Genomic DNA, 15,672 nt, shown 5'->3' with positions numbered 1-15,672 from the left:
CAAATATCCTCCAAAGTCAATCAACTAAATTTGTGCTCTCCTAATATGAATATTTTGTCAAGCAGTATGGAAAATCCTAAAATACAACAAATACAGAACACGTGGGAAGGTTCAACAAGATGAAAAAGAATGTGGATTTTATAGGCAGAGCTATATGATTTGACACATGGGTTCCTGAGACGCTCAGTTCTTTCAGCTGCAAAATAGGCATAACACTATGGAAATAATATATGTGACACACCTAGCAGAAGGTGGCACATTGTTGACAAAGCTTTTCTATTACACAAGAAATGCAAGCTCAAAAAAATCAAGAAAAACTTCATAAACCTGGAATCTTGGAAGGATTGGGTAGTGGAGCACGTAGAAAACTAAAACTAAGGCTTCCAAGTGCCTTTTCTTAAACAATATTCTTAGAACACAACCTTTTATAGTTAAAGCCCCCACACCACTATTCCCATCATCACCCAATATGGTTGACTAGTTCCACTGAGTTCTGGTTATGAATGATGGTTATGGTGATGAATAGATAAATAAAATGTGTTACATCCATACAATGGGATATTATTTGACAATAAAAGAAATTAAGTACTGATACATGCTGTAACATGGATGAACCCTGAAAACATTATGCCAAGTTAAAGAAGCCAGTAACATATTGTGATCCCATTTATAGAAAATGTCCAGAATAGATATGAAATCCACAGAGGCAGAAAGTACATTGGTGGTTGCTTAAGGGCAGGGAAGACTGAGGGAATGATCTGGGAAGTGACTGCTAATGGGAATGGGTTTCTTTTTAGAGTGATGAAAATGTCTAAAATTATATAGTGATGATATTTGCACAATTCTGTGACTAACCAGCCACTGAAGTGTATACTTAAAATGAGTACACTGTATAGTATGTGAATTATATCTCAATAAAGATATTACAAAAAATAGAGCCTTATGTAATACTTTAAACAAAAAATAAAAATAGAGCTTTTCCTAATACTCTAAATTTAACTGAAATATATGTAATTCTTCACTTCACATTTTATAACCTCTTTATAGTTAATATTATTTCAAACTGCCAGAAAAATCCAAGGCTAAATATACCCAAACTTTCCCTAACTTATGAAAAATTCTAGACTCATCTTACTATTTTCTTTTATCTTACTTCCTAAGGCTTCTTCCTCTGAAAGGTAATATATTTCCATTTAAAATTAATATTTTTAAATCTAGGGCATGGATTTACTACTTCTGTATTTTTTTTAAATGCAACAAAACTACCATCATAGATATTTAAAAAGTGTATCCTTAAGGATATGCCATCATAAATAATGAGAAAAGATAACAAATCACTATAGAATTTCCAACTAAAGAAACTATTATAGCCAATAGCCTAGGTCCAGAAAAGTATTATATGTTTTAAGCTTAAGTAATCAAATATAGAAATATTAAACTAAAAGATAATTAACAGAAAAAATTTAAGAGAACTTTAAAAATAGTTTTGCAATATAAAATCCTAAATGCCTCAAGATCCCCATTAACATTCATTAAGTTCTCCTTTTCCCTTATGCAATATGAATTTGATGCCTTTTCTTGATTTCAACATGTCCATAGAGATTTCCTCATCTCTACTTTATTAAAGGCTCTCAAAAAGTATTTCATAAGTACAAAACAGCTGAAACTGGTTTGGCTCAGTGGATAGAGCCTCGGCCTTCGGACTGAAAGGTCCCAGGTTCAATTCCGGTCAAGGGCATGTACCTTGGTTGAGGGCACATCCCCAGTAGGGGGTGTGCAAGAGGCAGCTGATCTATGATTCTTTCTCATAGATGTCTCTAACTCTCTATCCCACTTCCTCCTCTCTGTAAAAAATCAATAAAATATTTTTTTAAATAAGTACAAAACATTATATATTGTTCTAATTTTTCTAATAGTTCAGTTTTATAAATGGGCTATTTACAATAATTCAAAATAAAAAAATTGTAAGTACTAATTTGCATAATTGGAATTATTTTATAAATAGCATTTTTAATTATTGTATTAAATAAAATGTATTCAGTATCATAAAGTATAAGATTTTCTACTAACTACACAATTAAAATACTAACTACTGACACCTTGGTTCCTCCTTAATTCAGCAATTTCTAATACTTTAAAATGGTCATACTGATTTTATTTCTTAGTAGTAAACTGTATAAATAAATAATGATCTTTCAAGCTCTTTCAAAAAGAAGTAAACAAGAAACATATCTTCTACTTCCAGAGTAATAATGACTTACTGGGACTGCTGGGACTAAATCGTAGCTCTAATTTACACATTATATCATTTAATCCTTACAATAATCCTATAAAGTGGGTATTATCAGCTTCATTGTGTAGAAGAGAAAATTGAGGCTTAAATTGTGCCTTTGCAACTAATCTCTGTCAAGCATATAACAGGTACCAAATAAAAGTTTAGTGAATGAAATGAATAGTGGTAACTTAGCAACAGAGGAAGAAATGGGATCATCTCCACTCATTCTGTCTTTCTAAGGAGTTTACGGCATATAAAACTATCACTTAGCCCTAACCGATTGGCTCAATGGATAGAGCATCAGCCTGTGGACTGAAAGGTCCCGTGTTTGATTCTAGTCAAGGGCACATGCAGACGTTTCGGGCTCTATCCCCAGTTGGGGGTGTGCAGGAGGCAGCCAATCAATCTCTCTCATCATTGATATTTCTATCTCTCTTTCTCTTTCTCTCTCTCTCCCTTTTTCTCTCTCTCTTCCTTCTTCTCTAAAATCAATTTTAAAAAATAAAATAAATAAAACTATCACTTACCAGGCAATATATATAATTACCTCCTTAAAGAATAAAACACTGAGCCGAAACCGGTTTGGCTCAGTGGTAGAGCGTCGGTCTGCGGACTGAAAGGTCCCGGGTTCGATTCCGGTCAAGGGCATGTACATTGGTTGTGGGCACATCCCCAGTAGGGGGTGTGCAAGAGGCAGCTGGTCGATGTTTCTCTCTCATCGACGTTTCTAGCTCTCTATCTCTCGCTCTTCCTCTCTGTAAAAAATCAATAAAATATATTAAAAAAAAAAAAAAAAAGAATAAAACACTGAATCAGGAATTGGAAGAGGAAAGATAATATATAAAAATTATTAATATTCTGCCGAAACCAGTTTGGCTTGGTGGATAGAGCGTCAGCCTGCGGACTGAAGGGTCCCAGGTTCGATTCTGGTCAAGGGCATGAACACTGGTTACGGGCACATCCCCAGTAGGAGGTGTGCAGGAGGCAGCTGGTCGATGGTTCTCTCTCATCCATGTTTCTAGCTCTCTATCCCTCTCCCTTCCTCTCTGTAAAAAAATCAATAAAAATATATTTTAAAAAAATTATTAATATTCTTACAGCCAAGCTACATTAAACATAGCCTTAACGAGCGATCTAGCATATTCCACCCAATTACAACACCTGTTTGACCCTGCCTTTATAACAGTTAACTAAGTATGTCCTGCTTCTACAATTAGCTAGTTGCTAGCAGAGACCTTGGTCATTATTGTGTTTCTCAGAACACCAAAGAAAGCACCTCGCACTTAAAATTAATAGCTAAAATTTGCCAGGCCAGTGTGGTTCAGTGGTTGAGCATAGACCTATGAGTTAGGACAGTGGTCAGCAAACTCATTAGTCAAAAGAGCCAAATATCAAATTTCTTTTGAGAGCCAAATTTTTTAAACTTAAACTTCTTCTAATGCCACTTCTTCAAAACAGACTCGCCCAGGCCGTGGCATTTTGTGGAAGAGCCTCACTCAAGGGGCCAAAGAGCCGCGTGTGGCTCACGAGTCAGTTTGCCGACCACGGAGCTAGGAGGTCACGGTTTGATTCCCAGTCAGGTCACATGTCTGGGTTGCAGGATCTATCAATGATTCTCTTTCATCGTTGATGCTTCTCTCTTTCTCTCTCCCTCTCCCTTCATCTCTAGAATCAATAAAAAATATAATTTTTTTTAAAAAGCTAAAATTTTATAACTATCTTTTACAGATTACAAATTTTTTCAAAAATACTTACCCTAAAAGTCTTGCAAAGTAAGTATAACTACCTACATTTTACAGACAATAACATTCAGGTCCAAGGAAATGAGAACCAAAGTAAATGGCCAGGTATTCTTTTATAACAACACAGCTACCACAAAAGGCTCTCAAATGTTTGTTGAATGAATCAGCTGTCCCTTGAAATATATTTTCTCTAAGACTAAAACACCACTATCTGTTTCTAAGAGAAATGACTATATTGCCACTTAAGACTGATTGGTAATTTAACTAGAAAACAGACACCACACTTTCATTCAGCTTGCCAAGGGTAGTTAACTTTAAACTTTATTGTATCAGGGATTTCTCAAACTGTGGTAGGAGTAAGAATAGTGGACCTTGATAAGATTTAAGATCTTTGGGCCATCATCATCCTTAGAAATTTTTTAATTATTATATTGATTTTAGAGAGAAGAAGGGAGGCAGAGACAGACACTGATCTGTTATTCCACTTACTTACACATTCACTGGTTGAATCTTGTTTAGGGGGTTTGGGGGGGGGGCGGTTTAGACCCTACAACCTTGGCATATCTAGACAATGCTTTAACAAACTGAGCTACCAAGCCAGGGCCCTAGAAATTCTGATTCAAGGGGCCAGAATCTGCATCTTTGAATAAGCACCCTCAGCTGATTCTAATGTTGGTAGTCTCTAGGGACACACTGAGAAAAACTGGATTGGACTTTTTAAAACCAATGTAATCTACAAAAAAAAAAAAAAAAAGTTTTTAAGCAAGCCAATTTTTTACAATTATAAATATTTGAGCAAAATCTTACAAAAACAATATAAGGGTACTGCATGTAACAGGATAGATCCTCAAAAACATTTACTACACCAAACCTCCCTAGACTTCAGGAGCTTCTCCTGCGGCACAGGTGGTAAAAAGTCAGAGGTCTTTTACCCATGTTATTCTGTTTTTATTGATGAACTCAACTATGATTACAGCAGAATTTAGTAAAAAACGTTTGTATAGGTCTTAATCAAATGCCTGTATGCTAAACAGTAAAATGGAATAGTCTTTTCTCTTTGAACCTAATATGCAGAATAATTTAAAAATCACCAACAGTATAAGCCCAACATTTAAACTTTGACCATAAAAGTGTGCTGTGAGATTACAGGTGACCTTTCCCCCATTATTAAATCTTTATGAAGAATCTATACAGTGCCTTTCTGTACTTCCCAAGTTTCCAACAGTGAGCATATTTATTTTTTCACGTCTATAAAAGTTTCAGAAGCCCTGATCAATCCTACAACCTTCACATACATAATAAGAAAACAAGAACAACTTTTAATCGCGTTTATCAGAAACCATCCACAGCTATCAACCCGGCAAAGGGCAGTCAAGTGTAATCACTAGTCGTTAACTTTTCTATTACATGAATACCAGGAACAAAACCATTTAACTTCTGACATTCAGAATGTGTCCCATTTCCGTCAGGAATCAGTGTTATCAGGATAGCAAGCACGACTTTTAAAAACCCTCTCGTCATCTATTCTACGGATCTATTTAGGCAGAGCGTTTCTGTACCAAGGACTGAAGCCTTAAACATACACTTCCCAGGGGGAGGAGAGGGAAACGACTTTCGTAAAAAAAATAAATAAATAAAAATAAAAAATGTATATATATACGTATGTGTATTTTTTAGATAATGGTGAGCATTGATCTAGAAACATGGCAAAGCTGGGATGCAGCTTTCTCCGGGGCAGACCACGCTGCGAGACAAAATGTAACAGAAGGAGGCAGGGATGAGCTGCCGGCGGGTGATGAAATTTCACCTCAAATAAGACGCAAAAGGTTCTTTTCAACCCATCGGACCCGTAAATGACACTCCAGGGGCACCGGGGGCTGGCGGGGCCCAGCACCCCAATCCCCCCCACCCACCCCGGCCTCCCGCCCTCTCCCCCCCCCCCCCCCGCCTCTGCGGGGCTCGGGGTGGGGGCGCGGGGACGCCGGGGGGCTGTTTGCCCACAGGCGTCCCCCGCGAGCCCCGGGGGCGAACCGGCAGGGTCGGGCCGAGAGGCTGCGCCCCGCGCGGGGCCGACCCGAGGGGCGCCGGTGCCCCCGCCACCCCTACTCCTCACCGGGCGGCGCCGGAACCGCGGCCGCGGGCCCGGGCTTCTCGGCGGCGGCGCGGGGCCTAGTCGCCCCTCACGCGCCTCCAGCCGCCTCGGGGACCCGGGAGAAAGGCGGAGGCCCCAGCCGCGCCGGGTTGAGGTTGGGGTTGGGGTTGTGGGGGGAGGTTGCCGCAGGGGCCGGACGCCCCGCCGCCGCCCGCCCGGCTAGAGGGCTGCCGCCCGGCCATCCCCGGAGGCCGAGGCCGGCGAGCCCGGGACGCGCGGCGCACACTCACCTCCTCGAGCCGCGGCCGCCGTCGCCTCAGCACATCCCGGGGGGGGTCGTCCCCGCGCCCGCAGCCGCCTCCGGAGGGCACCGGCGCTGCCCTGCCGCCGCCGCGCGGCTTCCCGCTCCTGAGGGCGCTGCGGCCGCCGCTGCTGCTGCTGCTGAGGCTCAGCTCCCGCCGAGCCGCATCGGGCTCCGGGCGCCCGCGGCCACGCGGACGGCGGAGGCGCTCAGCGGAGCGGGGTCGGGGGCGCAGGGCTGTGGCGGCGGGACGACCGCGGTGCCGCAGGCGGGGATCCTCCGCGGAGCCTCCAGCGTCGCCTCGGCTGCTCCTGCCGCCGGCGCCGCTGGGCCACAGCGCCCCCTGCCGCCCACGCCGGGGACGGCGCCAGACTGCGGCGCCTCAGGCACCCGCGGCCGGGAGCGCGGGGAGCGCGGGAGGGGAGGGGGGGCGGGAGGGGGCGTTCCCGGCTCGGCCCCCGGCCTCCCGCCAGCCCCCGGCGATGCCTCCGGGAGGCGAAGGCCCCTAGGTCCCCGGGGTGCCCCCCACCCACCCCGGCCCTCGTCCTCAGACCCCAAGCACCTTTGCACTTTTTCCTTCACCGCAGGAGGAACAAGAACGTTCCCGGTCACTCACTCAGACCCTCCCTGCTAGGAGGAGTGTGAGGGGATCTCCTCGCGTTTCCTCTCTGGTGGTTCGTGGTTCGAGGGGGACCCTTCAGTGTGTCAGAAGAGTGACCAGCACCAACCTTTTTACACACACACACAAATTGTCTTTGACCTTAACTTTTTTTTTTTTTTTTAATCTACCGGGATCATTGACAGACATTTTCAGGAGACACCAAACCTTAACCACTAAAACCTCCCCCATAATTAAAACTAATAGTATTTTTGAGCAAGAGAAGAGACTAGCCAACCGGTTGTCCTGAAATTCGTAAACAATTGAGAGAAAAGAACTGTGCATCTTTTCTAACTAATCCCCTCCCCTGTCTCACTTCTCTCCCCCCTCCCACTCTCTTCCCTGCCAAAGCTCAGGGGAGGCCCTGAGAGGGGCAATTCTTACCTGGTGGGGCCTGTGGGATCGTTCTGTTTAGATTCCCCATGTCCGATCCCACTCAAACTCTAGGGTGCAAACATCAGAACCAGAAACAAAATAAACAAAAAGACTGTTAGAGGAGAAGTAGAGAAAGAGAAATTCTCCATATCCTCATGTCCCCGATTTTCCCAAATACGTTATTTTAACGAAGAGTCGGATGGTAAAAGGAGCAGGGATTTGGGTCGCGGATCCTCCTCATACTACCAATTCCAGCCTCTGTTGTATTTAACTTTGTGACCCGAGGCGAGTTAATTCTTTCCACCCTCCGTTTTCTCATGCTTACCTTGCCAGTTATTGTGAAGACTGCATATGATTTGTGTAAAGGAACTGGCCCGTAGAAGGTATTCAAATGTTGGTTTCAATTCTTGTTAGTTCCAAAACACCCTCGATCAAGATTGTTCTTTCTCTCTCAGTGTGTGTGTGTGTGTGTGTGTGTGTGTGTGTGTGTGTGCAGAAGATGGGTGCACTGTTTTTCATCATCCTTGGTCTGGGTAAAATCTCCCTAATATAATATCCCTCCATTGAGGAATAATAGAACTTAGTGCACTGGATCCTGTGGCATTCTACTGCATGGCCGATGTCAGCAGAGACCCAGTACATTTTTCTTTAAAAAAAAAAAAAAAAAATTATAAGGCAGTCTCACCTTACCTGAGGTTATGTCCTAATAATAAAAAATCTTAATGAGATAATTATATACGGTCTCCAGGAACTTCCAAATATTAATTGAGCAGCCACCTTAGAGATAATATAACCTAGCAGCTTTCTTCCAATCTATGAAAGCTGTTCCTGTACAATCCTGAGGGTGCCTGCACCACCTACCTCTGAGTCACATTACCAAAAAAATTCACTGTCCCCTTTTCATACTCAGAAAAACTGGTGCTCGAAAGAAACTATGAACCCTCCTCACAACAACTCTATGAATTAAGTACTACACTACCACCATCTCACATGTGAAATGCATCCAATCTAAGGAAAACCCTGAAAGTAAACCCTGAGATTCCTTCAGTCTCCCATATGATACTCAAACAGTCCTTTCTGCAATATTCAGAAAATGCTGTAAAAATAAGTTACTTGTTGCTAAAAATTTTCAATCTAGAGAAATGGGCCCTTTAACCTAGATCAGTTTGACAAGCTAACATTATCACTGTGCTTTCCAAGCCTAGTTCACTACCCCTAGAAAATCTGCATTCATTTAGGACTAATAGTGCTATCCAGGGTGTAGCAACTACATGAAGATGATTCATTTGGCCCTGCCTGAGTGACTCAATGGTTGATCGCAGACCTATGAACCAGGAGGTTATGGCTGGATTCCCGGGTTAAGGGCCTGTTCCCCAGTAGGGGGCGTGCCAGAGGCAGCCAACTGATGTTTCTCTCCCTTTCCCTTCCTCTCTGAAATCAATAAAAATATATTTTTTTTAAAAAGATGATTAATTTGTTCCCAGGACCAGTATCTTCTTGTTTCACATTTCTCCTCTTCTATTCAAATTATGTTGCTGAAAGAGGCTGCCTTTATCATCATTACCACCTTCCTGATTATTCCTATATTTTGGTTCTTTGAACCCAATTTGCTCACTGATCTCAAAAGTCTCTCATCTGTTTTTCTTCTTTACTGTAAATATTTTTCATTTTAATCTACATTGACCTTCTGTCCATTGATTTGGTTATCCTACTCTCAATTTCACATTGATTTCCACTACTATCCATCCAGTGACTCTGAAATATCTTTATTCCCAGCCTGGAAGACCCTCCCTCCCCCCTCATTTTTATACCACATATACATCCATCCTATAGAAAGCTAGTGCTCTAAGAATGGTTTCTTCAAGTGAGTTTCAACTGTAGCACCCTAAACAAACTTTGCTTTTTAAATTTTATTCTTTAAAATTCAGGCCTTTTGCCAATTATACCTGAAGAAACCTAAGGAGGGGAAAAATTCAGACCAAAATATATCAATTTCCTGGCTTGGTAAGTGGCACAGGAGTCACAGTTCTTGTGTCTCTGTCCTGGAAAAAAAAAAAAAAATATATATATATATATATATATATAGATATAGATATATATAGATATATATATGCTATATAGATATATAAGCTATATGTGTGTGTGTGTGTGTGTGTGTGTGTGTGTGTATGTGTGTGTGTGTGTGTGTGTGTGTGTGTGTGTATGTATGTATATATATGGCTAATATGCAAAGTGTCCCCTTGGGAGTTCCACTGGGAGACCAGGAGTTTGATCACTCACTATGACATGTGCTGACCACCAGGGGGTAGCATTGAGCAAAGGAAGGCCCCTGCTGGCAGCTGGAAGGCCCCGATCAGCCCTGATTGCCGGCCAGGCCTAGGGACCCCACCCATGCACAATTTCGTGCACTGGGCCTCTAGTTGCTCAATAAGCCCAATAAATTCTACTTCTTTTATTGAATTTCTCTCCAACTTCACTGCCACCCATTTCGGTATAGGGCAGTAATTTTCTTTTTCTCTTCCTTTCTTTCTTCCTTTTTTTGTGTGTACATATCTTAGGGCAGTAATTTTCAATCTTGTTCATCTCATGGCACACATAAGCTAATTACTAAAATTCTGTGGCACACCAATAAATATATATTTTTGCTGATTCATTCACACCAAATGGCTATTGTTGTGTTGGATTTTGTCATTTTTTTTTTTTTTAATTTGACAATCTAAGGGAAAAGAGGTCAATGCCCATGAATCAATAGTCAGCTATTGCATGTTTTAAAAATTCTATGGCACACTGGTTGAAAATTGCTGGGCTAGAGTATATGTTAACAAATTACAGGGGCACTGGATAAAAAGAAGAAAGGAAGAGGAGAAAGTAGGGATGAATGCATATATTTGTATATAAGAGTAAATACTGTATAAAAGTTTATATAAAAGGAGGCACAAATCTTCTTGCATGCTCCTCATAATCCTTGTGCTTCCCAATTTACAAGTGCTCATCATTGCACTGTCAATGTCTGTTTACTTAAATATCTAACCTATCAGATGTGAGCCCTGTAAGCCAGATTCAGTATTTGATCTATCTCTCTGTCCCCACACCCAAACTCAGCACATAGTACACCTTGGGAAATGTTTAGATGAATGAAATCTGTGGCTTGTGCATCAAGCTGGTGCATCTCATGCACTTAGTAACTTTTCAAGTCTTTCCTGTTAATTTTTAGGTCTCACCAAAAAGGAAGATTCCCCTTCAACAGGTGATTGGTCTGCAGCCCAGGATTGAACCCAGTCTGCAACTGCCCTCTATGATCTCCCACACACCTCTGCAATCACCAACCACAGCCAGGAGTCAAACCTAGAATTCCCAGCCTATTACCAAACAGGTAAGTTCTGGAGCAGGTCAGAAATCAGTAAATCAGCCGAAACCGGTTTGGCTCAGTCGCAGGGGTCTTCAAACTACTGCCCGCGGGCCACATGCGGCCCGCAGAGGAGTCTGATCCGGCCCGCCAGGTTTTTTGGGCAGTGAGCGCAGCCGAGGTGTTACAGTAGGAATTAGTAGTTCATATAGTCCGGCCCTCCAGCTCTCTGAGGGACCGTGATCTGGCCCCCACTTTAAAAAGTTTGAGGACCCCTGCATGATAGGTCTGCGGACTGAAGGGTCCCGGGTTCGATTCCGGTCAAGGGCATGTACATTGGTCGCGGGCACATCCCAGGTGGAGGGTGTGCAGGAGGCAGCTGGTCAATGTTTCTCTCTCATCGACGTTTCTAGCTCTCTATCTCTCTCCCTTCCTCCTCTCTGTGAAATATCAATAAAATATATTAAAAAGAAGAAGAAGAAGAAGAAGAAGAAGAAGAAGAAGAAGAAGAAGAAGAAGAAGAAGAAGAAGAAGAAGAAGAAGAAAGCAATTCCCATTTTAGGAGTTGAGCATAAGAAAGTAATCAAATATGTGAATAAAGATATATGTAAAAAAAATATTTCTTATATATTTACTGTGGGATTATGACATAAAAATGTAAGGAAGACCATAAAGAAATTAAATGAATAATAGTACTTCCACACAAAAAAATATTATATATCCATTAACAATTATCTTTTTAAAGAATTTTAAATGAAATTGAAAACTGCTCAAGATTCAATATAACAGAAAAATAATGTTAAGTAAAGACTATTGTATGATCCCAATAATGTTTTATATTTTTTAAAATATATATAAATATAATATTTAGAAGGAAATAGTACAAAATGTATGTTAATGGGATTTCTTGGCTTTTTTATTTTGAAATAATTTCAGATTTAAAGAAAAGTTGCAGGAATACTACCAAAAATCCCATGTAATTTTAACCCACATCTAACCACATTTGCTTTATTATTCTCTTTCTTGTTCATGCATGCGCTCTCATTCTTGCCCCTTCTTCTATCTGTCTGGAGAGGTATATATAAAGAAACTGTTTTAATTATCTTCTGATCCATTTATCCCTAAATATTTTTCAGTCTATTTCTTCAAAAGAAAGGGTACAAATATCAGGTACAATTATCAAAATCAGAAACTTAACATTGATATAGTATTATGATTTAATTTATGATCTTATTTAAATTTTGCCAAGTGAACCACTAATATTCTTTATATTAAAAGAAAATAGGTGTTTTTTTTCTGACCCAAAATTTAGGCAGAATCACGCATTATAATTAGTTGTCAAATCTCTTTAATTTTTAAAAAATCTGGAACAGTTTCTCACTCTCTGTCTTTCATGGCCTTGACATTTTTTGAAAAACACAGGGCCCTTGCTGCTTTGGCTTAGTGAATAGAGCATCATTCTGTGGACTGACAGGTCTCAGGTTTGAGTCCAGTCAAGGTTACAGGCTCAATTTCCAGTGTGGGGCATGCAGATGGCAGCCAATCAATGATTCTCTCTCAACATTGATGTTTCTATCTCTCTCTCCCTCTCCCTTCCTCTCTAAAATCAATTTAAATTTTTTTTTACAGGGCATTTGTTTTGTAAAATATTCTTCAATTTGAGTTTTTCTGATGTTTCTTCATGATTAGATTCAGGTTATTCATTTTTAGCAGGAATACTTCAAAACTGATGTTGTCTCTCTCTCTCAATGCATCATATTAGGAAGCATGTGATACCAATATATCCCATCATTGGTGAGAGCAACTTTGTTCTGTTAATTAACTAAGGCAGTATTTACCAGGTTTATCCAGTGTAAAGTAACCACCATGTATTTTGCTCTTTATCTACACTAATAAAAGAGAAATATGCAGACTGACCGTCACTTCACAACACTCACCAGCCAATCAGGAGAGAGTATGCAAATTAACCCAACAAATATGGCAGCAGCTCCACCCCCAGCCACTCTGGGCAGCACGCATGCAGGTACAGAGTGGCCAGGCGGGGCAGGGCACCTGCTATGAGGGGAAGGGCAAGAGACAGAGGGAACTACAGGAGCGGCACTCCAGCTGGAGCAAAGACTGAAGTCTCCGGCTGGAGCAAAGACAGAAGGTGGCGGTCAGAGTGAAGACCTGGGTCCTGGGTGCCAGAGGAAAACCAGTGCTGGCAGCCAGGGGAATCTTCGTGCAACGTGTCTCTAGTAATTAATAAATATATTGTGGGGATATTATTTGAGACTCCCCACAAGTTCTAACATTCATTGATAATTCTTGCTTGAAGCAATTATTACTATAGTGCTTGCCAAATGATAATTTTCTAATAACATTGTCATCATTCCTTATACATTTTTTTTGTTGTTGTTTTCCTGCTATATGGGAGAGGTTTTTGCTTCTACCTCATTTATTCATTTATCATTTTGTTGTTATATATTAGAATGAACTCATCAATTTCTATTTTATTCTATGAATTATGTGGTCATTACCATCACTACTTATTTTGATGTACAAATTGTTTTAGATTTAGCTAGCGTTTGTGTTCTTTCATAATCTCCATAATTTTAAAAGCATTTCCCGTACTTTCTGGCACTGCATCCCAGGCTGTTCTTGTGCTTTCCTAGCCTCAGTCCTGGGATCACCCATTTCCCCTAAAAGCTCTAATTCCATTTAGTGGAGAATGGTATTTAGAAACCAATATCCAAAAAAAAAAAAAAGGGCGGGGGGGTAAATAAATAAATAAATATGTAGGTGCTAAGTGTGCTCTTTGCCACTACAGTGCCATTGATTCTAGGCTCTCGATGTGAGTAGAACTTGAAAACACACACACACACACACACACACACACACACACACACACTCACACACACACCATTTTTACTGGAACATAATTTTTACTTTAAAGAACAATAAAATAACTATGCTTATTCATCCAGACTTGGGAATTAGACATTTTCCAGAAGATATATGAAGATGAGCCTGTTACTTCAAGGAAAATAACTAAGAGTATTTGTAGCCAATGATGCAATTCAAGCTTTCATGTAAATATTAGAATTTTGAAAAACGTGTATTCACCACCATGAACTTGACAACTTCCTAAACTTTTCAGAAAAAAATGGGTGGTGATATTATCAAATATTGTAACGTGTGTATTTTAATGTTGTATAGTGAAATGTGTCAACATTTGGTAGATCTGCATAACTCCATGAATTAGTATTTTTTCAAATAACCAATTCATGATGTTACAAAAATATATATGGGTAAAATCTACCTTTAAGATAGATCAAAGATCTTAATGGAACAGAGCACAAAAATTTAGTGATATGGTTTCAGATTCCACAACCAACTAACCTTTAAGAAATTACCACTTGTAGCCCTGACCAGATAACTCAGTTGGTTAGAGTCTTGTCCAAATATGCCAAGGTTTCTGGTTCAATCCCAAGTCAGGGCACATACAAGAACCAACCAATGAATGCACAAATAAATGTAACAATAAATTTATAAAAAAAGAAATTACCACTTGTCAAGTTTTGATATAGTATCAAAGAAAATATCCACAAGTATCTGAAATGACTATTAAAATACTCCTCTCTTTTCTAACTACATATCTGGTTGTTGTTGTTTTTTTTAAATATATTTTATTCATTTTTTTTACAGAGAGGACGGGAGAGAGATATATAGAGAGAAACATTGATGAGAGAGAAACATTGATCCACTGCCTCCTGCACACTCCTGACTGGTGATGTGTCTGCAACCAAGGTACATGCCCTTGACCAGAATTGAACCTGGGAACCTTCAGTCCACAGGTTGATGCTCTATCCACTGAGCCAAACCGGTTAGGGCATCTATCTGTTAAGGACAGATTTTATTTATATACATAAACTAAAACAGTGTATCCCAATAGATTGAATGCAGAAGCAAATATGACCCAGTTGCCGAAACTGGTATGGCTCAGCAGTAGAGAGTCAGTCTGCGGACCGAAAGGTCCCAGGTTCGATTCTGGTCAAGGGCATGTGCATTGGTTGTGGGCACATCCCCAGTGGGGGGTGTGCAAGAGGCAGCTGGTCAATGTTTCTCTCTCATCGACTTTTCTAGCTCTCTATCTCTCTCCCTTCCTCTCTGTAAAAAATCAATAAAATATATTTAAACATATATGACCCAGTTGTCTTCTAGTAGATTGACTTCAAAGAGATTTTTAAAAATGTAAATAATGCTACTCTTCTTACTGTGTTCTTTGTTTTGGAAAATATAGTTGTTTTTCATTAAAATAAGTTATTTATGTTAACTTATAATGTGTTCACTATTGTTATTTTGAATAATTGCTTAAAATGTTTTCTCAGTTTTAATTTCTAAGATGATAAATATCAATATATATAATCCATATAAACAAAAGATCTCTGGGATTCTCAATAATTTATAAGCCTGTCAATGAGGTCTATGAATAAAATGTTTGAGAACCACATCTATAGTTTATTCAACCATTCTTCAATGTGTGGGTGTTTCAGTTGTTTCCAGTATTCTGCATTACAAGTGATGTGGTAATGAATAATTTCGTGCATGTGTATTTTTCTAACGTTGGAGATATATCTTAAGGGTAAATTATTAGAAGTGGGATTTCTGCATCAAAGGATAAATGCATGTATAGTTTTGTTAGATATCACCAGACTCCCCTTCCAACAGGTTTGCCTCATTGTACCATTGTCTCTCTCTACGACCTACACATGTTTCTTGTCAAACCGAATATAATAAGAACTGTAACACTTTCAAACCCATATAGTGGAAAAGCTTTGGAATCTAGCAGACCTGGGTTCAAATCCTGAGTAACTAATAGATATGAATAGAACGTGTTTTCT

The 15,672-nt window shown here is 40.2% G+C and overlaps 2 protein-coding genes across 3 annotated transcripts in view; one reads left to right on the top strand and one right to left on the bottom strand.

Annotated features, from left to right (window-relative positions):
• ZFYVE9 (zinc finger FYVE-type containing 9) overlaps positions 1 to 6,747 on the bottom strand; it is a 118,938-nt gene extending 112,191 nt beyond the window's left edge. Inside the window, exon 1 of one of the 2 annotated variants that reach the window (XM_084872870.1) lies at positions 6,400 to 6,747. The gene's annotated coding sequence lies outside the window, so the exon portion shown is untranslated. The remainder of the gene's footprint in view (positions 1 to 6,399) is intronic. The other variant, XM_084872869.1, reaches the window with a different exon arrangement.
• Positions 1 to 15,672, top strand: part of CC2D1B (coiled-coil and C2 domain containing 1B) — a 502,063-nt gene that overhangs the window by 125,624 nt on the left and 360,767 nt on the right. The window lies entirely within an intron of this gene.

This window comes from Pipistrellus hanaki (genome assembly GCF_964339955.1).
Source record: "Pipistrellus hanaki genome assembly, chromosome: 2".
In the NCBI taxonomy this organism is placed as follows: Eukaryota; Metazoa; Chordata; class Mammalia; order Chiroptera; family Vespertilionidae; genus Pipistrellus; species Pipistrellus hanaki.
This window is presented reverse-complemented; position numbering and strand designations above follow the sequence as displayed.